Source organism: Chiloscyllium punctatum, chromosome 8 (assembly GCF_047496795.1).
Source record: "Chiloscyllium punctatum isolate Juve2018m chromosome 8, sChiPun1.3, whole genome shotgun sequence".
NCBI classification, from domain to species: domain Eukaryota; kingdom Metazoa; phylum Chordata; class Chondrichthyes; order Orectolobiformes; family Hemiscylliidae; genus Chiloscyllium; species Chiloscyllium punctatum.
In genome coordinates, this window is record NC_092746.1 from 94087016 (window position 1) to 94110674 (window position 23659).

General features: G+C 43.6%; 1 long non-coding RNA gene across 2 annotated transcripts in view; it reads left to right on the forward strand.

Moving 5' to 3' along the window:
- The window catches only part of LOC140480766 (uncharacterized), a 46271-nt gene that overhangs the window by 2604 nt on the left and 20008 nt on the right, over window positions 1-23659 (forward strand). For both annotated transcript variants that reach the window (XR_011961400.1, XR_011961399.1), the window contains exons 2-3: window positions 6166-6350; window positions 15007-15094. This is a non-coding gene — a long non-coding RNA (uncharacterized lncRNA). The remainder of the gene's footprint in view (window positions 1-6165; window positions 6351-15006; window positions 15095-23659) is intronic.

The following is a 23659-nucleotide window of genomic DNA, read 5'->3' on the forward strand; positions in this document are numbered from 1 at the left end:
AAAGGCTGCAGGAGAAAGCAGGAACAGAGTACTGAGTTGAATGGTGGAGCACTGTCAAAGGGCCAAATGGCCTAATTCAGCTTCTATTTTCTATGTTTCAGATGCCCACAGCCTTTTAGTGAAAAAATTTTCCCTCAAATCCCTTTTGAGTCTACAGCTCCTTACATGAAGCCTGCACTGCTAGTTATTGACCCTGTTATTAAGGAGAAATACTTTTCCCTATCTACTGTGTTTATGCCCCTCATAACATTGTATATCTCAATCAGATCCCCCATCAGTCTTCTCTGCTCTAAAGGAAATGCCTATCTAGTCTCTCTTCATAGCTGAATCGCTCCAGCCCAGAAAACAAACTAGTGAATTAGATTAGATTACCCACAGTGTGGAAACAGGCCCTTTGGCCCAACAAGTCCACACCGACCCGCCGAAATGCAACCCACCCATACCCCTACACCTAACACTACGGGCAATTTAGCATGGCCAATTCACCTGATCTGCACATCTTTGGATTGTGGGAGGAAACCGGAGCACCCGGAGGAAACCCACGCAGACAAGGGGAGAATGTGCAAGCTCCACACAGTCAGTCGCCTGAGGCGGGAATTGAACCTGGGACCCTGGTGCTGTGAGGCAGCAGTGCTAACCACTGTGCCACCGTGCCGCCCAGAATCTCTTCGCACTCTCTCTAGTTCAATCACAAGGTTCCTATACAACCACAACTGTACATAGTACTCCAGCTGTGGTCTAATTAAAGTCATATGTAACTCCATCGTTACATCCTTGCTCGAGTATTCAATGCCTTAGTGAATAAAAACATGTATCCCATATGCCTTTGTAACCACCCAATGTACCTGCCTTTAAAGATCTATGGACATGCACAGCAAGGTCCCTCTGATCCTCTGTACCTTTAGGATCCTACCATTCAACATGCCTTGTTCATGTACAACCTCACACTTTGCAGGATTAAATTTCATTTGTTACTGTTCAGCCCTAATACTATTGAAGAAGCATAGCTATATGAAAATTAGAAATTGGAAAAGGCTGACTGAGAGTCAAGAGTCAGCTAATAAACCGTTTGTTCACTTTTTAATTGATGTGGGAAGGCAAAGTACCACATGGATGAGTATTGTAGACAATTGAAGCCACAAATATGGATTAGGGCAATTGGAAACATGAGGTCATGCAGGAATATGTCAAACCAGTATTGATAATACTATTTATGTCATTAGTGCTTACTAACTGAAATAAACCTAAGCTATGGAAGCCATACAATTCTTTCTTTTGTTCACTGCCAGATATTTGGCAATTAACCTGTGGCACAGTGGTTAGCACTGCTGCCTCACAGCGCCAGAGACCCGGGTTCAATTCCCGCCTCAGGCGACTGACTGTGTGGAGTTTGCACATTCTCCCCGTGTCTGCGTGGGTTTCCTCCGGGTGCTCCGGTTTCCTCCCACAGTCCAAAGATGTGCAGGGCAGGTGAATTGGCCATGCTAAATTGTCCGTAGCGTTAGGTAAGGGGTAGATGTAGGGGTATGGGTGGGTTGCGCTTCGGCGGGGCGGTGTGGACTTGTTGGGCCTATGGGCCTGTTTCCACACTGTAAGTAATCTAATCTAAACCTTCAGTCTGCGTAAAATGATGGACATGGAGAAAATGAAATCTTTTGGATTTGAGGTAGTTTCGGTACAATATACATTCGCTGCTTGAAAGAGAAATCTGAGAAACAGGTTCTGCCCCAGACGCTGCATGATGAAAAGATTATCACGTATGCTTGTGGCATTTCTTGCCAATGAGTTTACACTATTCTTCTCTGCCATCAGTTAAATCAGAATCAATGTTTTACCAGAATCATGTCATGCTGGCTAATATCTTTGAAATGGAACATTGGGTGTCTCTTCAGTTTTCAGCTTTCTCACAAGACAGAAAATGCTTGGATATGTGAATGCCTTCCTTCCTGAGAATTGCCCAAACCAGTGAAAATGCCTTTCCCTGATAAGTATCAGCATCTAGAAGTGAAGTGTGGTTTTCATGAGGATTATGGATACGAGCTTCCTCATATGCCAGCCAGAAGAGACGTGTAAGGAACAGATGGCAATGACAGCTAAAATGACAAAGCAAAAACAATACCAACAACACTGAAGATCACCTGTGTAGGACAAAGCTAATTGATAGGAGCCAGATGGCTTAGGAGGAATAAGATACAGATTAATTTTTTTTCTCTGGTAATATGGTATGAGTAAGTCAGGCTATACAACTGTACAGTACCATTGATGGATGATCAATCAGCTGGGCCTACTAATGGATCATACAGAGCTAAACTTTTAATACTTGGATTTGTCTCACTCACTGTCACAGATGACCAATTGCATATTAATTAGAGCACTTGCTGCATTTAATATGTGACTCATGCAGTGTTTTAAAGAATTACAAAAATGAAATACTCCGGTACTGCTGTTACTTTCTCAAAGATTTTGGCTGTGCGGCTGTACGGGACATTGGTTAAGCCGCTCTTAGAATATTGTGTGTAATTCTGATCTCCTTCCTAATGGAAGGTTGTTGTGAAACTTGAAAGGGTTCAGGAAAGTTAAAAATCACACAACACCAGGTTACAGCCCAACAGGTTTAATTGTAAGTGCACTAGCTTTCGGAGCGCTGCTCCTTCATCAGGTAATTGTGATACCTTCAACATATTGTCTAGCTAACACCAATTGTTACAGCTAACCTGAGAATGCAGCTTTTAAAAAAAGGTTTTGTGATTTACACATGAAAGAAGTGAAACTATCATGGTATTCGAACAGATGAAAAACTCAGCAGACAATCAAGGTCTTTTTCAATGTATAATTTCAATTACATCACATTGTAAATTTTTGCTCTAAATTCTGTGCCTTACAATTGTGTCCTCCACAATCACCTGATGAAGGAGCAGCACTCCGAAAGCTAGTGTGCTTCCAATTAAACCTGGTGGACTATAGCCTGGTGTTGTGTGATTTTTAACTTTGTACACCTCAGTCCAACACCGGCATCTCCAAATCATGGGTTCAGGAAAGATTGACAGGGATGTTGCCAGGGGTTGGAGGATTTGAGCTACAGGGAGAGAGGATGAATAGACTGGGACATAGGTTTAGGGTGAGGGGGGAAATATTTAAAAGGGACCTAAGGGGCAATGTTCTCACCCAAAGGGTGGTGCGTGTCTGGAATGAGCTGCCAGAGGAATTGGTGGAGGCTGGTACAATTGCAACATTTAAAAAGAATCTGGATGGATCTATGAATAGCAAATTTTTAGAAGGATATGAGCCAAGTACTGGCAAATGGGACTAGATTAATTTAAGTATCTGGTCAGCATGGACAAGTTGGACCGAAGGGTCTGTTTCTATGCTGTACGTCTCTGTGAAGCTATGACTCCATGTACCATTTTTATTTATGCAGACACCAATGATTTATGTTTATTACATGAAATAATCTGTATATGAGTGAAAAATAGCACAAATCAGTATTTGAGTCCTTCTTCCTTAGTGTTTTTTCTACTGACATGTCTGAGTGTATCAGTTTATATTTCAAACAATCCAAATCCCTCAATTGTCCAACTGTCTGCAGAGTGCTGTATTCTGTAGGATCCTAAGTGTCATCAACAGTTAAAATTAGACTTCAAATGAAAAGTAAACTGCTCTGAATCATGGTGATCTATTGCTCTTGGCAAGCTTCCTCAGGTACCTTCCTTCAACTTTTACACCGTTCACTCCACATCTGTATTGAGTTGATCTTAGGTAGGCAGTAGTTTGAATGCTAATATATTCTTCATGCTTCACACTTGATCCTACCAGGTTAGGAATGGAGAATTGAACCAGCAAGACCGCTCTTCTTTTGATTGCTAACATTGTGATCACAACTGAAAGTGCCATGTGCAAGGGCAATAATTTAGAATGAAGTGAAAGACCAACTTCAGTAGGGTGAGAATGGAGTTAGCCTACATAAACTGGCTTTAATAAATGTCATTGCTAAAACTCTCTTGAGAATTGAAGAAAGAACTTTAATTGACTCGATGCCTTATGTATTCTAACAATGTCCCAAAAATGAAGACCCATGGGTGTTTAATTCCTGTCATATTGTGGGGAGAAACTACAGCCAAGTTAAGCATTACAATGTCTCCAAAACTGAATTCAAATAATTGACAATATAATCTATTTCATTGATGTTGGTTGAGGGATAAATGTTGACCAAGACACTGGGGAGAACTCTACTGGTTCATCATCAAGTGGTATCATCAGCAGTTATATTCATATGGGAAGGTATATGCTGTTTCATTTTCACAATTAATCCTGTGACACTATGTGCACTTGTCAGCATTAGAGCGTAAATTTGCATCATGTGTTCAAGTCTCTGGGAGGTTCTTGAACTCTTTGGGCTTAGCCTCAGAAATATAAGTTTCAGCACTGTCACACAGATACATTGAGGCTCACATATGAAGAATAGGTACGTGAACCAGAAATAAGAAATAGAAATATAGAAATAGTGAAGGTAGGAGCAAGGGTAGGCCATTCAACCCCTTGAGATTGCTCCACCATTCACAATGATCATGGCTGATCATTAAGTTCAATAACCTCCTCTCATATCCCTTGATCCATTTAAGCTATATTGACTTCCTTATCGAAAGCTCATTTTGTTTTGGCCTCAACCACTTTCTGTTATAATTAATTCCACAGGCTCATCACTTTCTGGGTGAAGAAATTTCTCCTCATCTCAGTCCTAAAAGGTTTACCCTTTATCCATAACATATGATCCCTGGCTCTGGACTTCCCCACCATTGGAAACATCCTTTCTGCATCTAACCTGTCTAGTCCTGTTAGATTCTTATAAGTTTCTATAAGATCCCCCATCATTTTTCTAAACTCCAGTGAATACATTCCTAATCAACTCAATCTCTCCTATATGTCAGGTCTGCCATCCCAGGACTCATGGTAAACCTTTGATGCACTCCTTCTATAGCAAGAACTTCCCTCCTGAGATAAGAAGAGCAAAACTGCTCACAATATTCTAGGTGTGGCCAAGAAATTAGACCATATCAAAAATCAGTGCTTTCCAGAAAGGAATTGTGATTTTTAAACACTGAAATTAAATGCTTGAACAACCTTGTTCCATATTCAAGATGTTGCTAAAGTTAAGGAGAATGTCAGATAAATAACCTATACTGAACATAAATTGTGCCTCATAGCAGAAAAACAATGCTAACTAAGGTCATTAACTCACTGGCCTAGATTTACCAGAAAATAACCTAAAATTGGAGGCAGGATGGGCTGCTTTCACACCTGGTTCTGCAGCATTTCCTGTATTCATGTACTTACTTGCTTAATTTTGATTCAGGTGAAATTGCATTGGAATTTGATTCTTTTTACGATTTGCCTTCTATGGAAGCCTCTTCTGGTGCTTAATCCTTCTGCCACTGGAACAGCTTCACTCAATCTGCTCTGACCAGATTAAGATTTTGAAAACATCTGTCGAATTTCTACTCAGATTTCTCTTGAGAGAGCAACCAATAATAGTGTAAAGAGCAGAGAGGGCCAACAGTTTCGAGACTGTCATGTGTTCACAATAATTTTTGACATCAGTATGTTTTCAGTTCATTGGGAAGGAGGTTTTTTGGGATCTAATTATGGGAAAGAATAGAATCATAGAATCCCTAAGATGCAGAAAGAAGCTAAGCAGCTAATCACACCCTCCAAAGAGCCTCCCACCAAGATCCAGCTTCCCCCCCCCCCCCTCCCTCCACTGCCCTATCTCCCTAACCTAGCATTTCCTATGGTTAACCCCTTTAACCTACACATCCCTGACACTACTGGGCAATTTATAATAGCCAACCCACTCAAGCTGAACATCTTTAGACTGTGGGAGGAAACCAGAGCACCTGACAGAAGCACATGCAGTCATTGGGAAAGCATGCAAACTCCACACAGACAGTCACCCAAGGTTGGAATCGAATCTGGGTTCCTGATGCTGTGAGAAACTGAGCCACTATGCCGCCCTACTCTGCCCCAAATAAAGTGGCTTGAGTCAATCCGATGTCAGTGGGAAACATTTAGGGGATAAGGGTCATTGTATAATAAGCTTCAGTTTGATTATGGAAAAGGACAAGGAGTAATACAGAGTACAAAAACTTAATGTTTTTTTCTGTTTTTCAGTGGTAGTAGCAGCAGCACCTTGAAGGGTGGGAGTTTGCACCAGGAGTCTGCCGGGAGCGGTGAGTCACTGATTTGAGCCTTTAAAAACTTACCATGAACGCTGGAGTCCTCCATTTCTGTTTTTCAGCGGCAGCGCAGCAGCAACTTGAAGGTTGGGAGCTTGCACCAGGGGCCTGCCTGGAGCGGTGAGTCACTGATTTGTGCTTTTAAACTTGAAGTCAGAGAGCAGAGGGTTTCTGCGAAAGGAGGGACTTCTTATTTTTATTTCTGTTCTGCTATATAAGTCAGTGTCTTCTCAAACCGAGACCCTACCTTTGTGAGGCCTCCCACCCAACCATCGCCTCTAACCTTAAAGACCAGGGATGTATCAGGTAAGCATTTCTTTCTTACTTTGTGACTAGGGGACTAGAAGGGATGGCAGTGCAGGGAGAGCAACGTTTCTCCTGCATGATGTTTGAGGTCAGGGATGCCAATAGTGTCCCATCCAAGTACATCTTGTAAGTGCACCCAACTCTCGCTCCTCCAAGACTGTGTTAGGGAACTGGAGCTGGAGCTGGATGAACCTTAGATCATTTGGGAGGCAGAGGCTGTGATAGATAGGAGTTACAGGGAAGTAGTTACTCCTAGGCAACAAGAAAGCAGGGTGACAGTTCGAAATGGGAAAAGACAGTCAGTGGAGGGATCCCCTGTGGTCGTTCCCCTGAAAAACACGTATACCGTTTTGGATACTATTGAGGGGGACGACTTACCAGGGGCAAACAGTGGGGCCCATGTCTCTGGCACAGAGCCTGTCTCTGTTGCACAGAAGGGAAGGAGGGAAAGGATGAGAGTGTTAGTCATTGGGGATTCAATAGTTACAGGCTCAGTTAGAAGATTTGTAGGGAATGAACGAGACTCGCGGTTGATGTGTTGCTTCCTCGGTGTCAGGGTCTGTGATGTCTCGGATTGTGTCTCTGGGGGCCTGAAGGGAGAGGATGACCAGCCTCAAGTCATTGTCCATGTAGGTACCAATGACATAGGTAGAAGGAGGAATAGAGATGTAAGGCAGGATTTCAGGGCGCTAGGGTGGAAGCTGAGAGCTAGAACAATCAGAGTTGTTATCTATGGTTTGTTACCTGTGCCACGTGATAGCGAGGCAAGGAATAGGGAGAGATATCAGCTAAACACGTGGCTGCAAGGATGGTGCAGGAGGGAGGGTTTCAGGTTTTTGGAAAATTGGGGCTCATTCGGGAGAAGGTGGGACTTGTACAAACAAGACGGTCTTCACTTGAACTAGAGAGGTACTAATATCCTGGGTGGGAAATTTGCTGGTGCTATTTGGATGGGTTTAAATTAGCTCAGCAGGGGGAGGGGAACCAGAGGTGTAACTGCAGTGCACAGGAGGATGAGAACAGGAAGGCCAGGGATAGGATTTCAGGGCCACAGGAATGTGCTGGCAGACAGCGAAGTGGTTTGAAGTGTGTCTACTTCAACGTCAGAAGTATCCGAAATAAGGTAGGTGAGCTTGCAGCATGGATAGATACCTGGGACTTTGATGTTGTGGCCTTTTGGAGACATAGATAGGGCATGGTGAGGAATGGATGTTGCGGGTTCAGGGTTTAGATCTTTCATTAAAAACAGGCAAGGTGGTAAAAGAAGGGGAGGTGTGGCCTTGTTAGTCAAAGATAGTATAACGGTGGCTGAGAGAGCTTTTGATGAGGACTCATCTACTGAGGTAGTGTGGGCTGAGGTTAGAAACAGGAGAGGAGAGGTCACACTTCTTGGAGTTTTTTATAGGCCTCCGCAGAGTTCCAGGGAGGTGGAAGAGAGGATTAGAAACATTATTCTGGGTAGGAGTGAAAGGAACAGGGTGGTCATTATGGGGGACTTTAACTTCCCCAACATTGATTGGAAATGTTATAGCTCTAGTATGTCGGATGGATCAGTTTCTGTCCAATGTGTACAGGAGGGTTTCCTGACACAGTATGTTGAAGGGCCAACAAGTGGGGAGGCCACACTGGATCTGGTGCTTGGTAATGAACCAGGCCAGGTGCTTGATTTAGTTGTAGGTGAGCACTTTGGAGAGAGTGACCATAATTCAGTTCTGTTTATTTAGCAATGGAAAGGGATCAGTACGTGCCAGAGGTCAAGAGTTATCAATGGGGCAAGGACAATTATAATGCGATTAAGCAAGAATTAGGATGCATAGAATGGGGTAGCAAAATGCAGGGGATGCAGACAAGCGAAATGTGGAGCTGGTTTAAGGAATAGGTATTACTTGTCCTTGATAGGTATGTCCCTGTCAGGAAGGGAACTGTGGTTTACTACCGAAATTGCATCTCTTGTTAAGAAGAAGAAAGAGGCTTATGTGTTGATGAGGCAAGATGATACAGATGAGGCGATGAAGAGTTACAGATCAGTTAGGAAGGATTTAAAGAGAGAGTTAAGAAGAGCAAAGAGAGGACACGAGCAGTCTTTAGTAAATAGAATAAAGGAGAACCCGAAAGCTTTCTATATGTATGTGAGGAATAAAAGGATGATTAGGGTAGGAATAGGGCCAGTCAAAGACAGAAATGGGAAGTTGAGTGTGGACCCTGTAGAGATCGGAGAGGTGCTAAATGAACATTTCTCACCGGTGTTCACTCAGGAAAAGGAGGGTATTGTAGAGGAGAAGAATGAGGTATGTGACATTAGACTAGAAAGGATTGAGGTTAGTTACACACAGGTGTTATCAATTCTAGAAGGAGTGAAAGTAGACAAGTCCCCTGGGCCGGATGGGATTTATCCGAGGATTCTCTGGGAAGCTAGGGAGGAGATAGCAGAGCCTTTGGCTTTGATATTTGAGTCATCGTTGTCTACGGGTTTAGTACCTGAGGGACTAGAGGATTGCAAATGTTGTGCCCTTATTCAAGAAGGGCAGCAGAGATAACCCAGATAATTATAGACCAGTGGGCCTTACTTCTGTTGTAGGAAAGGTTTTGGAAAGGATTATGAGAGATAAGATTTATAATCATCTAGCAAGCTAAATTTGATTTCAGATAGTCAATGTGGTTTCGTCAAGGGCAGGTCGTGTCTCGCAAACCTCATTGAGTTTTTTGAGAAGGTGACCAAGCATGTAGATGAGGGTAGGGCAGTTAATGTGGTATACTTGGACTTCAGTAAAGTCTTTGATAAGGTTCCACATGGTAGGCTGATGGAGAAAATGCAGAGGCATGGAAGTGAGGTTGATTTAGCAGTTTGGATTAGAAACTGGCTTCTGGAAGAAGGCAGTGAGTGATGGTTGATGGAAAATATTCAGTCTGGAGTCCAGTTACTAGTGGTGTGCCACAAGGGTCTGTTTTGGGACCACTGCTGTTTGTCATTTTCATAAATGACTTAGACGCAGGCATAGGTGGATGGATTAGTAAATTTGCAGATGATACTAAAGTCGGTGGAGTGGTGGCCAGTTTGGAAGAATATTACAGGTTGTAGGGGGACTTGGATAAACTGCAGAATTGGGCTGAGAGGTGGCAAATGGAGTACAATGCAGCTAAATGTGAGGTGATGCACTTTGGGAAGAATAACAGGATAACAGAGTACTTGGTCAATGGAAAGGTTCTTGGTGGTGTGGATGTGCAGAGGGATCTTGGACTCCATGTGCAAGATCCCTGAAAGTTGCCACCCAGGTGGTAGTGCTATTAAGAAGGCATATGGTGTGTTGAGGGATTGAGTTCCAGAACTGCAATATCATGCTGCAACTATACAAAACGCTGGTGCGGCCACACTTGGAATATTGTGTACAATTCTGGTCGCTCCATTACAGTAAGGATGTGGAAGCATTGGAAAAGGTGCAGAGGTGATTTACCAGGACGTTGCCTGGTCTGGAGGGTAGGTCTTATGAGAGAACACTGAGAGACTTGGGTTTGTTCTCATTGGAAGAAGAAGGCTAAGGGGGGATTTGATAGAGACATACAAGATGATCAGAGGATTAGATAGGGTAGACAGTGAAAGACTTTTTCCTAGGATGATGATGTCAGCTTTTGTATGAGAGGGCACAACTACAAATTGAGAGATGATAGATTTAAGACAGATGTCAGAGGCAAGTTCTTTACACAGAGAGTCGTAAGGGTGTGGAATGCCCTATCTGCTCATGTCGTCAACTCAGCCACATTATGGAGATTTAAACAATCCTGAGATAAGCACATGGATGATATTGGGATAGTGTAGGGGACGAGCTGAGAATAGTTCACAGGTTGGCGCAACATTGAGGGCTGAAGGGCCTGTTTTGCGCTGTATTGTTCTATGTTCTATGTTCTATGTTAATTGGGGGTAGTCCAACTTTAGTGGAGTGAGAAAGGACCTGGCCCATTTAAATTGGAATGAAAGATTATGAGGCATATCTGTAACTGAACAATAGGCAACCTTCAAGCAGGAAATAATTTGGCTACTGAAATAACTCCACAGAGGCTGATATTCCGTCACCAAGTTACCCTTTATTTATAGTGCATAGTACTTGACACTGATCCAGCTTCCTCAGAGCCAGCCCTGAGAATGAGCAGAACCTCTGATAAGCCTCATTCCTGAGGAAGGGCTTATGCCTGACACATCGATGCTCCTGCTCCTTGGATGCTGCCTGACCTGCTGTGCTTTTCCAGCACGACACTCTCAACCCAGAATCTTTGGCACTCCTGTCGGCCAGGGCTCCCTGGCTGGACAGGTTAACAGTCCCAGTCAGGGAACTCATAAAATATGAGGTTCATCTGGCTGACCTCATTACAATCACTAACTCTACAATCAAGAAACATCCTCACTTGGGAGAAAGGTAGGCAAAAAGAAACTGATGCAAGAGATAGAGAATAGAATGGAATGGGAAAAGAGCATAATGGCGGATGTCAGATGAATCACACAATTCAGAACTAGGCTGAATATGACAGGTTGAGGGAGGAAAGAGAAACAGCTAACATTAAAAAAGGGAATTCAAAAGTCCTCTATAGGCATATAAGTATTAAACATGTGACAAGAAGAAGAATGGGGCTGAGCAGTGACCAACAAAGGAGATTTACACATTGAGGTAGGGGCATGAATGAAAGACTACTAAGTGAATACTTTGCATCAGTCTTTATCAAGGGTGAAGATGCTGCTAAAGTCATAACAAAAGAGAATGCAGTTGATGTACTGGATGTGTTAAAAATTGCTAATGATGAAGAATTAGATAGGCCGACTGTACTTACAGCTGACAGGTTGAATTTTCAGTTTGGGGTTGGGAGTCTGACCCCTGAATCATTTCTGGATCCAGATCCCACTTTAAATCAGGATGAATCAAAAACAGAAATCACTGAAAAAGCCCAGCAGGTCTGGCAGCACCTGTGGAGAGAAAGCAGAATTAGCGTTGCAGCTCCAGTGGTCCTTCCTCAGAACTCAGAAATCAGGATGAATAGTATGAATTTCAAATATGAGGAACTGATTTGGTTGAGAGGCATGTTTGGAGCCCAATTAGTGACATTCATTGCAGCCTGGAATGTAAATTCAATAAGCAAGAATCATTTGAAAAGATAAATGACAGTCATGATTGGACATGCCGTAGACTGATGAGATGGAGCAACAGGGTGCTTAGAGGACTGATGCAGGTATAGTAACCATTCATGGGCAGTAATAACTTTCTCCAATTACCTCCCCTCCCTCTGCCCCAACCCCCAAGGCTTTAACCAGACTGTGGCAGACAGGCAAGGGGTCTGGTTCCCAGCATCTGGAAGACTAAACACCACTTCAGATACAAACAGAGCTTGGATAGAGGTGGTGATAGAGGTCAACAGCTTTGAACAGACTAGAGGGATGTGTGACTCTTGCAAAAAAAGACTCAACAATCTGATAAGGTCTTCAAAAATGAGAGGCAAGTGATACCCCAAATGACAAGTTCCTAACCCTTTATTACATTTGTGAGCACACAAGCTGAACAGACTGAAATGCCCACAATTCTCTCTCACATTATCAGATCAAGTAGCCAGTTCTGCCACTGAGGCATGAAGCACACTTCTATAGCAGATGCATTTGAGAAGAAAGAATCACTGAGAAAAGAAGATGTCATGGACGGGTTGGACTGAAGGGTCTGTTTCCATGCTGTACATCTCTATGACCCTAAGATGTGAATAATATTAGACTAGGTGAGGAAAACCAAGCTACTCATAAACCATTCTTTCTTCATCCTGTCAGGGAAGATAGTGCACATCCTGATGGAAAAATCTCAGAAGTGTGTACCAAACTTCACATACTGACTCCAACAAAGAACGCATGGTAATGTGACAGCATTGTGTTCAGTTTGTTATGAACTTATGCAATCAGAAATATTAAAAACATCATTGATGGATACATGACTGCATCTTAGACTTCTCAGAAACAACATTTGCAAAGTAAAGGATGCTGTAATTACAAAGGACTGAAGTCACTAAGACTAAAATATTTTCAGAGGGAGATTACATGACCCAGTTTGTACATGTTATTGGATTTGAAAACAGACTGTCATAAAGATTTCTTGCCTGAAGCTTTATCCTTTTCTTTCTGTATCTGAAACCTGTCTCATCAAAGTTTGTGAGTTATAATCTCACGGAAGAGCACATCACCATAAGTCAATAGTTCCTGAAGTCTTCATTGTGACAAAGAATTTTTAACGGAGGATCCAGAATCTCCCCCCAGCTTCCTCAGATAAAAAGAAATCAGCATCCATACCTGATTCAGAAAGAAATCTGAATGCCAACAGCTTGTGAGCAAAGTGACTTTGGTTACAGAACTAGCTTGGTTATAGGAGACAGAGGATAACGGTTGAAGGATGCTTTTTGAAATGCACGGTTATGACTAGTGGTGTTCCACAGGGATCAGTGCTGGGACATCTGCTGTACATGGTCTACAGGAATGATTTGGAGGAAATCGTGGTTGGTCTGATTAGTAAATTTGTGCTTGATACAAAGGTTGGTGGAGGTGTGGATAGTGAGGAGGATTGTTAGAGGACACAGCAGGACATAGATCAGTTGGAGGCATGGGCAAAAAAAATGTAGATGGAGTTTAATCTGGACAGATATGAGATGATGCATTTTGAAAGGTCAAGTACAGATGGAAATTATACACTGAATGGTAGAAGTCGAGAGTGTGGTGCTGGAAATGCACAGCAGGTCAGGTAGCATCCGAGCAACAGGAGAGTCGATGTCTTAGGCATAGGCCCTTCAACAGGAATTCATTCATTCCTCATGAAGGGCTTTTGCCTGAAACGTTGATTCTCCTGCTTCTCGGATGCTGCCTGACTGCTATGCTTTTCCAGCACCACACTGTTGAATCTGACTCTCCAGCATCTGCTGTCCTCACTTTCTCTGAGTGAATGATAGAACCCAGGTCCACAGATCACTGAAGGTGACAGCACAGGTAGATATGGTAGTAAAAAAGGCCTATGGCATTCTTGCCCTCATTGGAAGGGGCGTTGAGTATAAAGATAGGCTAGTTATGCTGTAGCTTTATAGAACTTTAGTTAGGTGGCACTTGGAATACTTGTGTACAGTTCTGGTCACCATACAACCAGAGGGTTGTGGATGCTTGCAGAGGGTATAGGGAAGGTTTATCAGGATGTTACCTGATATCAGGAATTTTAACTATGAAGAGAAGTTGGATAGACTGTTTGTTTTCATTGAAACACAGGAGGTTGAGAGTTGACCTGATAGAAGTTTATAAGGTTATGAATAGCATGGATAGAGTGGAAAGTATGAAGCTTTTTTCCCAGGGTGGAGGGGTGCATTACTAGGCACTGAAGAAGGGCTTATGCCCAAAACGCCGATTCTCCTGCTCCTTGGATGTTGCCTGATCTGCTGCGCTTTTCCAGCAACACATTTTTCAGCTCTGATCTCCAGCATCTGCAGTTCTCACTTTCTCCTGCATTACTAGGTGACACAATTTCAAGGTGTGGGGGGTGGGGGGGACGACATTTAAAAGAGATGTGCAAAGCAAGTTTTCTCACAAAGGGTGGTAAGTGCCTGGAACGTGCTGCCAGAGGAGGTGGTAGAAGCAGACACAATAGCAGCATTCAAGAAGCACCTGGACAAATGCACAAATAGGAAGGGAATAGAGAGATACGGATCCTGTAAGTGAAGATGGTTTTAGTATAGAAGGGCAAAATGTGTTGCTGCAGGCTTGGAGGGCCAAAGGGCCTGTTCCTGTGCTGTCTTGTTCTTTGTTCTTTGTTCTTTGAGTTTTTGATAAAAAAAAACACTCAATCCCAGGAATCCTGGAACTTCCCTCTTTGTCAATGGAATGGGAAACTCCTCCTCAAAAACCTTTATTTTCACATTCCGTGGGACCATTTGTCCATGCCCAGTGATATGGCCTAGGAACATGACTTTGGCTGTTGTGAAGTCATGCTTAGCCAGGTTTATCACCAAGCCTGCCTTCTGAAGTTGGTCAAACAATTCTGATAGATGCTTCAAATACTTCTTCCACGTGTGATTAAAAATCACCAGATCATCTATGTACACCATACTATTGGGTAACCCCAAAATGAATTTATTTGTTAGTCTTTGAAATGTAGCTGGTGCATTTTTTAGACCAAACAACATAACTTTAAACCAGTAAAGTCCTTTCGCTATCACAAAAATTTCTTTTGCTATCTCGGATAAAGGTACTTACCAATATCCTCCAAGTAAGTCCAGCTTAGAAATATATGTTGCTTGTTCCACCTTCTCAATATAGTCTTCCAGCCATGGAATAGGTTATCAATCAGATTTTGTAACTGCAGTTATGGGGGAGGGTCACCAGATCTGAAATGTTAACTCTGATTTCTCTTCCCAGCTCTGCTGCCAGACCTGTTAAATCTTTCCAGCAACTTCTGTTTTTGTTTCTGATTTACAGCATCCACAATTCTTTCAGTTTTCAGAACTGCATTGACCGTGCAGTAATCAACATTTGGTTCCATCTGGTTTTGGCATCATCGCTATGGGTGAGCTCCATTCACTGCAACTCACTTAGATTATATTGGCATTGAGCATGCTTTTAATCTCTTATTGAATCTGTGCAAATTTTCAAGAGTTGTATCTATAAGGATGTTGCTTAATTGGATCAGCATTTCCTATATCTGCATCATGTGTAATCACGTTAGTACTTCCCAGCTTATTCCCACATATCTTTCCATGTAATTGTAATAACTCTTTCAGGTCATTTTGATTTTCCTCTAGATTGTAACTCAATAATTTATCCCAATTTTTGACAACGTCCTCACTATCCAATTTCATGAGGAATATTAAATCAAATTTATTTGAATTTGGTTTTTACTCCAAGTTGTAACATGTCCCATGTTCTTCTTTCTTACCTATCAAAATACCATTTATGCATATTCATGTGATATACTTTGAGTTTTCTTTCTATCTGGTGTTCTTATCAAACAATTTACCTCACTCAATTTCCTTTTGATTTGATAAGGCCCACTAAGCCTTGCCTTTAAATGTTCACCTACCACTTTGTAAAACTAACACTTTTATCTCCGCCTGCGAATCTACGATTTCTTGATTTCTTGTCTGCTTCCTGCTTCAGAACATACTGTGCTATTTTAAAATGCTGTCCAGCCAACTCACCCGCTCTATTTAATCTTTCCCTAGAATTTGATACATCGTCTAGATATGTGATCTCTGAATTCTGACTTATCCATTTTAATTAATTTCAGTGAAAACACCTGAGGGTGTTTACTTATTTTCCCCCTCATGGGTTTCCTTTTTACCCTATGCTAAACTATCTTTAGTATTTTCAATGAGATCTCCTTTTCCTTTATTACCAGAGTAATTCTCTTTTCCCCAATTCCTTTGCCTCACAAATTGAAATTGAATTCAGAAGCCAAACTTTGATTTATGAACCAGCTCAAAATCACCTGCTACTTCTGGTGCCAGTCTTGCAGTCTTAGCTCACCACTCTTCCACAAGTTCTCACTATTTCAAGAATTGAATTTTTGAACTCCGCCAAAATAACAGTCTCTCTAAGAGCATCATACATCCGATCTATTTTCAATGTGCTTATCCACTTACCAAAGTTACTTTGTTTGATCTTTTCAAATTCTACGTATGTTCGATCAAGTTCCCCCCTTAAATTCCTAAAATGTTGTCTGTAGGTTTCTGGCACTAATCCATATGCACTTAAGATGGCTTTTTTCACCTCCTTACACTCTCCAGTTTCCTCATCTGATCGTGGTGCAAATACTTCATTAGTTCTACGTACCAATTTCGTTTGATTCAACAATACCCACATGGTCACCAGCTATTTCATTTGTTTAGCCACTTTGTCGAATGAAATGAAAAATGTTTCTACATCCTTCTCATCAAATTTTGATAATGCTTGGACCTATTCAAACAGATTCCCACCAGGCTTTGACTATGATGGGTTTGCTCTTCTTTACTGCTCTTCCCTTCTACCTTTGCTCTTTCATTTACTTTCCTCTTTCATTGTCAACTTATTAGTTCAAAAAATCTCTCTTTCTACCTTTATTCTCTCTGTTTCTCTATCTGTCTCCCTTTCTTCCATCTTTTCATTTTCTTTTAGTTCTTCCAGGGCTGTTCTTTCCTTTTCTTTTTCCTCTGCATTTAATCATAATTCAAACTATTACATTTCCTTTTCTCTTTATTTTTTTCTTGCCATTGCCTCTAACTCAAGCTGCTTCGTTTGCAATTGAACTTTAGCAATTTTCAAGATTCTGATTGCACTCCTGGCAATTGTCATAGTTATCTCCCCTTTGCTCATAGACAGGCAACTCTAACTTCAGCTTGCTTGCCAGTTCTGAAAGTTGTGTCTTGGTCATTTTCTGCCAAACACCTGAAGTGATTCTTCCGCCCCCAGCAAACTCATGATGACTGAAAGAGCCATTATTACACAAGGCACACCCTGGTTTGAGGAAAAAAAGATTCTAAATTTTTTACAAAATTACAAAATCACTACAAAATAGTGTAACAATGTTATAATACAATGACAATAACAGAAAGCAAACTACTACTATACTCCACCAACCAGTGAGGAGAGAGAGCACAAAAACCTACAAAAACTACAATTCAATAAATAACTAAGAAAGAAAAACAAGTTATACCAAGGTAACTTAAATTATAGAGTCATAGAGTGATAGAGATGTACAGCATGGAAACAGACCCTTCGGTCCAACCCGTTCTTGCCGGCCAGATATCCCAACTCAATCTAGTCCCACCTGCCAGCACCCTGCCCATATCCCTCCAAACCATTCCTATTCATATACCCATCCAAATGCCTTATATTCAGTTAAATTACTACTCAGTGCAATCCCACCAAAGTTTCCCACCGCTGGGAGCATTAGTAAGCAAACCTGTAATTTGTTCAAGATACCTCCCCCCCTCGGGGCCCCCAGACTGCCAGACATAGCCCTCATGACTACACAAGGGCCCTGATCAATATAGCCAACAAGTCTGCATCTATATAATTTAGAAAGGGTCGCCATGTTCTATAAAGCAGTTCCAATTTCCGGTGCACCATACTCATAAGGAAGTCCAGAGGGATGTGCTCCAAAACTAATCTACGCCACCCCGAGAGTCCCGGGGGATTCTCCGACATCCAGCTCATTAGAATGTTCTTCCTTGCACAGAATGAAAGTATACTAAACAATTTCTTTCCATGCACATCCAAAGAGGGGAGATTTGGAAGACCCAAGAGGAGGGACACCCGATCCAACTTAACCTCAGTTCCCAAAATCCTTCCAAACCACTTGCTATAGCATCCCAATACCTACGAAGCTTGTGGCATGACCACAAGCAATGAGTAAGAGTGCCAACATCTGTTTTACATTTGGGGCACATTGGGGATGCTCCGGTCTTAAATTTCACAAGCCGCTCCGGTGCCAGATGAGCCCTATGGAATACCTTCAGTTGCATAGCATGCGTCCTGTTACAGATGGAAATCTTCCTTACATTTTCCCAAATATCCTCCCACACCTCTGACGAGATTTCCACCTTCAATTCCCAAATCCAGGTTCTGCATAGCCACTCAATGTCCTTTGAAACATTACTTCTTAACAAGTGAAAGAGGGGACTGCCCAAGAGAGCGCCCAAAGACCAGAGCACTCTCCTCTCTATATCTGACTTATAGGGACTAACCATCAATGTAGTCTTTTTTTATATAAAGTCTCTAACCTGAAAATAATGAAAGAGGTCCTTCCTAGATAGCTCATATTTCTGACTCAGCTACTCAAAAAGATATCATGACATCCGTGTCAAATAAATCTCCCAAACAGGAGACTCCTCGAGACTCCCAGCACTTAAAGCCAGAGTCCATTGACCCCAGCTGGAATCCTAACATTCCCACTATGGGAGTGAAAGGGGAAGTTGCCCTCACTACGCTGCATCATTCTCCATGCTTCAACTGTGTTAAGGATAATCAGATTTCAGCAATGGTCCATAACAGTCCTCATCTTGTCCATAAACAACAAATTGATGACGGGGCTTTCTGCCTGGGAGGCCTCGATGTCCAGCCAGATTGATCACGGGTCCTGGCAGGCCCAGTCAGCCACATAGGATAATAAGGTACTCAATTGATATTTCTTAAAGTCCAGGAAGTCCAAACAGCCCATCCCCTGCGGACGTAGTCCAACTTAATAAGAGGCCACCTATGATGCCAGATGAAAGAACCAAGCCAACTGTGAAGCCTCCGTAGTGTTTGCTTAGGCAGCATCAAAGGGAGAATTCGCTTGGGATATAATAAACGAGGAAGAACATTCATTATGACCAAAGCTTTTCTACCCAACCAGGATATCGGAAGATCCTCCCAGCGCCACAGGTCCTGCCTTATTTTCTCTAGCAACTGCACAAATTAGCTTTATATAATCGATCAAAGGCCGGGGTAACAAAAATGCCTAAATACGGGAAACCTCCCTGTGACCACCTGAAAGGGAAACGGGTTCCATCCCCAAAACTGGAGATTCTAGTAAATCCCCCACAGGCATGGCCTTCTTCTTCATAACATTAATATTATACCCCGAAATCAAACCAAATAGATTAATCACTTATATTAAATGGGGCACAGAGGTCATCGGGTCAGTTAAAAAGAGAAGAATGTCATCTGCATCGAGGGTGATCTTATGCCTGCCTGCCTCTACCTCCAGAGCAGTTATATTGTGGTCCCTCCAGATGGCCTCCGCCAGTGGCTCAATCACCAATGTAAATAATAGCGGCAAGAGAGGGCACCCTTGTCGGCTGCCTATACCGATACTTAAATTATCCGACCTTATACCATTAGTTAGAACCGCTGCTTTCTGGTTGCTATATAACACTGCCACCCACTTGGCAAAAACCCCTCCAAGACCAAACCGCTCCAGTGCATAAAAAAGGTACGGCCACTCCACCCGGTCAAACATTTTCTCTGCATCCAGGGAGACGACCAAGCCCAGAATTGACCCTTGCTGGCCTACCTGAACTATATTTAATACTCTTCTAATATTATTGGTAGACCTACGACCCTTGATTAAACCTATCTGGTCCTCCTTTACAATGAAAGGCAAACCCTCTGAAACATTAACAACAAATTTTCGACAGAATTTTAAAATCCACATTCAGTAACGTTATGTGCCTGTACGAAGTGTAATCCTCTGGGGCTTTTCCTTTCTTGAGAATAAGAGAAATATTTGCTTCTCTCAGAGAGGATGGGAGGTTGTCCTGACTGTACGACTGGTTGTACATATCCAACAGTGGCCCGGACAGCATGTCTATAAACCCCTTGTAAAAGTCACTTTGAAGTCCATCTGGGCTGGGCACTTTACCACTCTGGAGCTGCCTCACCACCTCCTGTATTTCCTGGATTGTCAGGGGGACATTCAGAAAGGACGCCTGCTCTGAAGTTACACCCGGAAGGTTCAGGGTCTTAAAAAAGGATTCCATCTTCATCAGTCTGTTCTCACAGCCCTCCGAACAGTACTGCTCAGAGTAAAACTTCCTACATGCTGCATTAGTCTTTTTGGCATTGAAAGTAAGAGTACCAGCACTCTCTCTGATGGATGTGATAGATTGGGGGGCATTCTTCTTTCTGGCCAGGTAACCTCATCACCTCAGGGGATCTCCCATCCACCGCCTCCAATCTCATAGTCCCACAACCCCGCACCACCCGTTTCTACCTCCTGCCCAAAATCCACAAACCTGACTGCCCCGGCCGACCCATTGTCTCAGCCTGCTCCTGCCCCATCTCTGCATACCTTGACACAGTCCTGTCCCCCATAGTCCAAGAACTCCCCACCTACGTTCGGGACACCACCCACACCCTCCACCTCCTCCATAATTTTCGCTTGCCCGGTCCCCAATGCCTTATCTTCACCATGGACATCCAGTCCCTACACACCTCCATTCCCCATCACGAAGGACTCAAAGCCCTCCGCTTCTTCCATTCCCGCCGTACCAACCAGTATCCTTCCACTGACACCCTTCTTCGACTGACTGAGCTGGTCCTCACCCTGAACAACTTCTCTTTCCAATCCTCCCACTTCCTCCAAACCAAAGGAGTAGCCATGGGCACCTGCATGGGCCCCAGCTATGCCTGCCTCTTTGTAGGATATGTGGAACAGTCCATCTTCCACAGCTACACTGGCACCACCCCCCACCTTTTCCTCCGCTATATCGATGACCGTATCGGCGCTGCCTCGTGCTCTCACGAGGAGGTTGAACAGTTCATCCACTTTACCAACATCTTCCACCCCGACCTCAAATCCACCTGGACCGTCTCAGACTCCTCCCTCCCCTTCCTAGACCTTTCCATTTCTATCTCGGGCGACCGAATCAACACGGACATTTACTATAAACCGACCGACTCCCACAGCTACTTAGACTACACCTCCTCCCACCCTGCCCCCTGTAAAAACGCCATCCCATATTCCCAATTCCTTCGTCTCTGCCGCATCTGCTCCCAGGAGGACCAGTTCCAAAACCGTACAACCCAGATGGCCTCCTTATTCAAGGACCGCAATTTCCCCCCAGACATGGTCGACGATGCCCTCCACTGCATCTCCTCCACTTCCCGCTCCTCCGCCCTTGAGCCCCGCCCCTCCAACCGCCACCAGGACAGAACCCCACTGCTCCTCACCTACCACCCCACCAACCTCCATGTACAGTGTATCATCTGCCGTCATTTCCGCCACCTCCAAACGGACCCCACCACCAGGGATATATTTCCCTTCCCTCCCCTATCAGCGCTCCGAAAAGACCACTCCCTCCGTGACTCCCTCGTCAACTCCACACCACCCACCAACCCAACCTCCACTCCTGGCACCTTCCCCTGCAACTGCAAGAAATGCAAAACTTGTGCCCACACCTCCCCCCTTACTTCCCTCCAAGGCTTCAAGGGATACTTCCATATCCGCCACAAATTCACCTGCACCTCCACACACATCATCTATTGCATCCGCTGCACCCGATGTGGCCACCTCTATATTGGGGAGACAGGCCGCCTACTTCTGGAACGTTTCAGAGAACACCTCTGGGACACCCGGACCAACCAACCCAACCACCCCGTAGTTCAACACTTCAACTCCCCCTCCCACTCCACCAAGGCCATGCAGGTCCTTGGACTCCTCCATCGCCAGACCATGGCAACACGACGGTTGGAGGAAGAGCGCCTCATCTTCCGCCTAGGAATCCTCCAACCACAAGGGATGAACTCAGATTTCTCCAGTTTCCTCATTTCCCCTCCCCCCACCTTGTCTCAGTCAAATCCCTTGAACTCAGCACCGCCTTTCTAACCTGCAATCTTCTTCCTGACCTCTCCACCCCCACCCCACTCCAGCCTATCACCCTCACCTTGACCTCCTTCCACCTATCGCATTCCCAATGCCCCTCCCCCAAGTCCCTCCTCCCTACCTTTTATCTTAGCCTGCTGGACACTTTCCTCATTCCTGAAGAAGGGCTTATGCCCGAAACGTCGATTCTCCTGTTCCTTGGATGCTATCTGACCTGCTGCGCTTTTCCAGCAACACATTTTCAACACTAGATATCTACCCAGTTTATCACCGTACTCAAATAACCTCTGTTTCACAAAAGAGATTTCCCTCTTTACTGTCTGGGTGAATGCAGCATTCAAAGTAGCCCTGAGGGCTGTAATCCGCTGTAATTTGGTTATAGACGGTCTGAAAAAGTATGCTCCCTCAGCTGCCTTCAGCCGGGCCTTGAGCAAATGCTGCTGCTCTCTCCTCTGCCGCTTCCGGATCGCAGAATAAGAAATAGTCAAACCCCGTGCGTAGGCCTTGGCAGTCTTCCAGAGCACCGATGGATTATTGGTCATACCCAAATTAAAGTCCCAAAAGATTTTAAATTCCAGTGAAAAATACTCTACAAGCATGCTATCCTTCAAGAGGAAAGGGTCCATGTGTCAGTGCCGTGAGCTTATCCTGTTACCACCGGCCTTGACCTCCATGTACACTGCCGCATGATCGGAAATGGCTATATTCCCTATTCTGCAAGATAGCACTGATGGGACAAAAAACATGTCAATTCTGGTATAGCACTTCTGTGGATTAGAGAAAAAGGTGAAATCCCTACTTTCGGGTGAAGACATCTCTGCACGTCCACCAATCCCAGCTCCCTGTTCAGGTCCACCAACTGCCTGGATTGCAGGGACCCACCCACAAGACCCTGAGGCATCCTGTCCACTTTTGGGTCAATAAATCAGTTAAAGTCTCCCCCTGTAATTGTATGAAGCGGTCCAAGGACCATTAATCTGGAAAGCGCATTCGTTAAGAATTTAAGGAGGTGTGCCGGAGGATGGGGGCAATATACATTCAAAATTTCATATTCCTCTCCATGTATTAAAGCTTTAAGAATTATAAATCACACATATTCATCCTTAATTTGGTTGAATGTTTGAGATGGGAGATTCTTCCAGATGAGAATAGCAACTCCTCTACTTTTTGAATTCAAGGATGAGAAAATCACCTGTCCAAATCCTCCTTGTTGCAAATTCAAATGCTCCTTATTGGTTAAATGTGTTTCTTGTAGCAAGGCTACATTGACCCTCTCTTTTCTAAGACTTGACAGTGTCTTTTTTCTCTTAATCGGTGGATGATGCCCCTTAACATTCCAGGTGCATCATTTAAATGAATGGCTAGCCATAACGATCCAAAACAGTCTGTGACCCCTCAGGAGGAAGAACTCCACTCATAGTGCGCCGAGTGAAAATAATAAACTGTTCATATAAATGTAAAAATATAACTTCTAAAACTACCAAATCAAACTCCTAACGGCTACTTCTACCATAGACCAACATATAACACAAATGAAAGGAGACTTTCCCCTTTGCCCAGAGGGGGCACTCATACTACCCACTCACCCTCTCAATGACTCCTTCTAGCTGAAGCCATGCCCCCACCCCAGACAACACAAAGTAAGAAAGAATACACACGTCTTATAACAAGAAAGTTAAAACTGGGCACTCGGCCTGTCCCTTCCATATTGTAACTCTAGGCACTCCTGGTATAACAGAAATATATAACCTCCCTCTGCCTCCCCCAACTGCACACCTCTCTGCCATC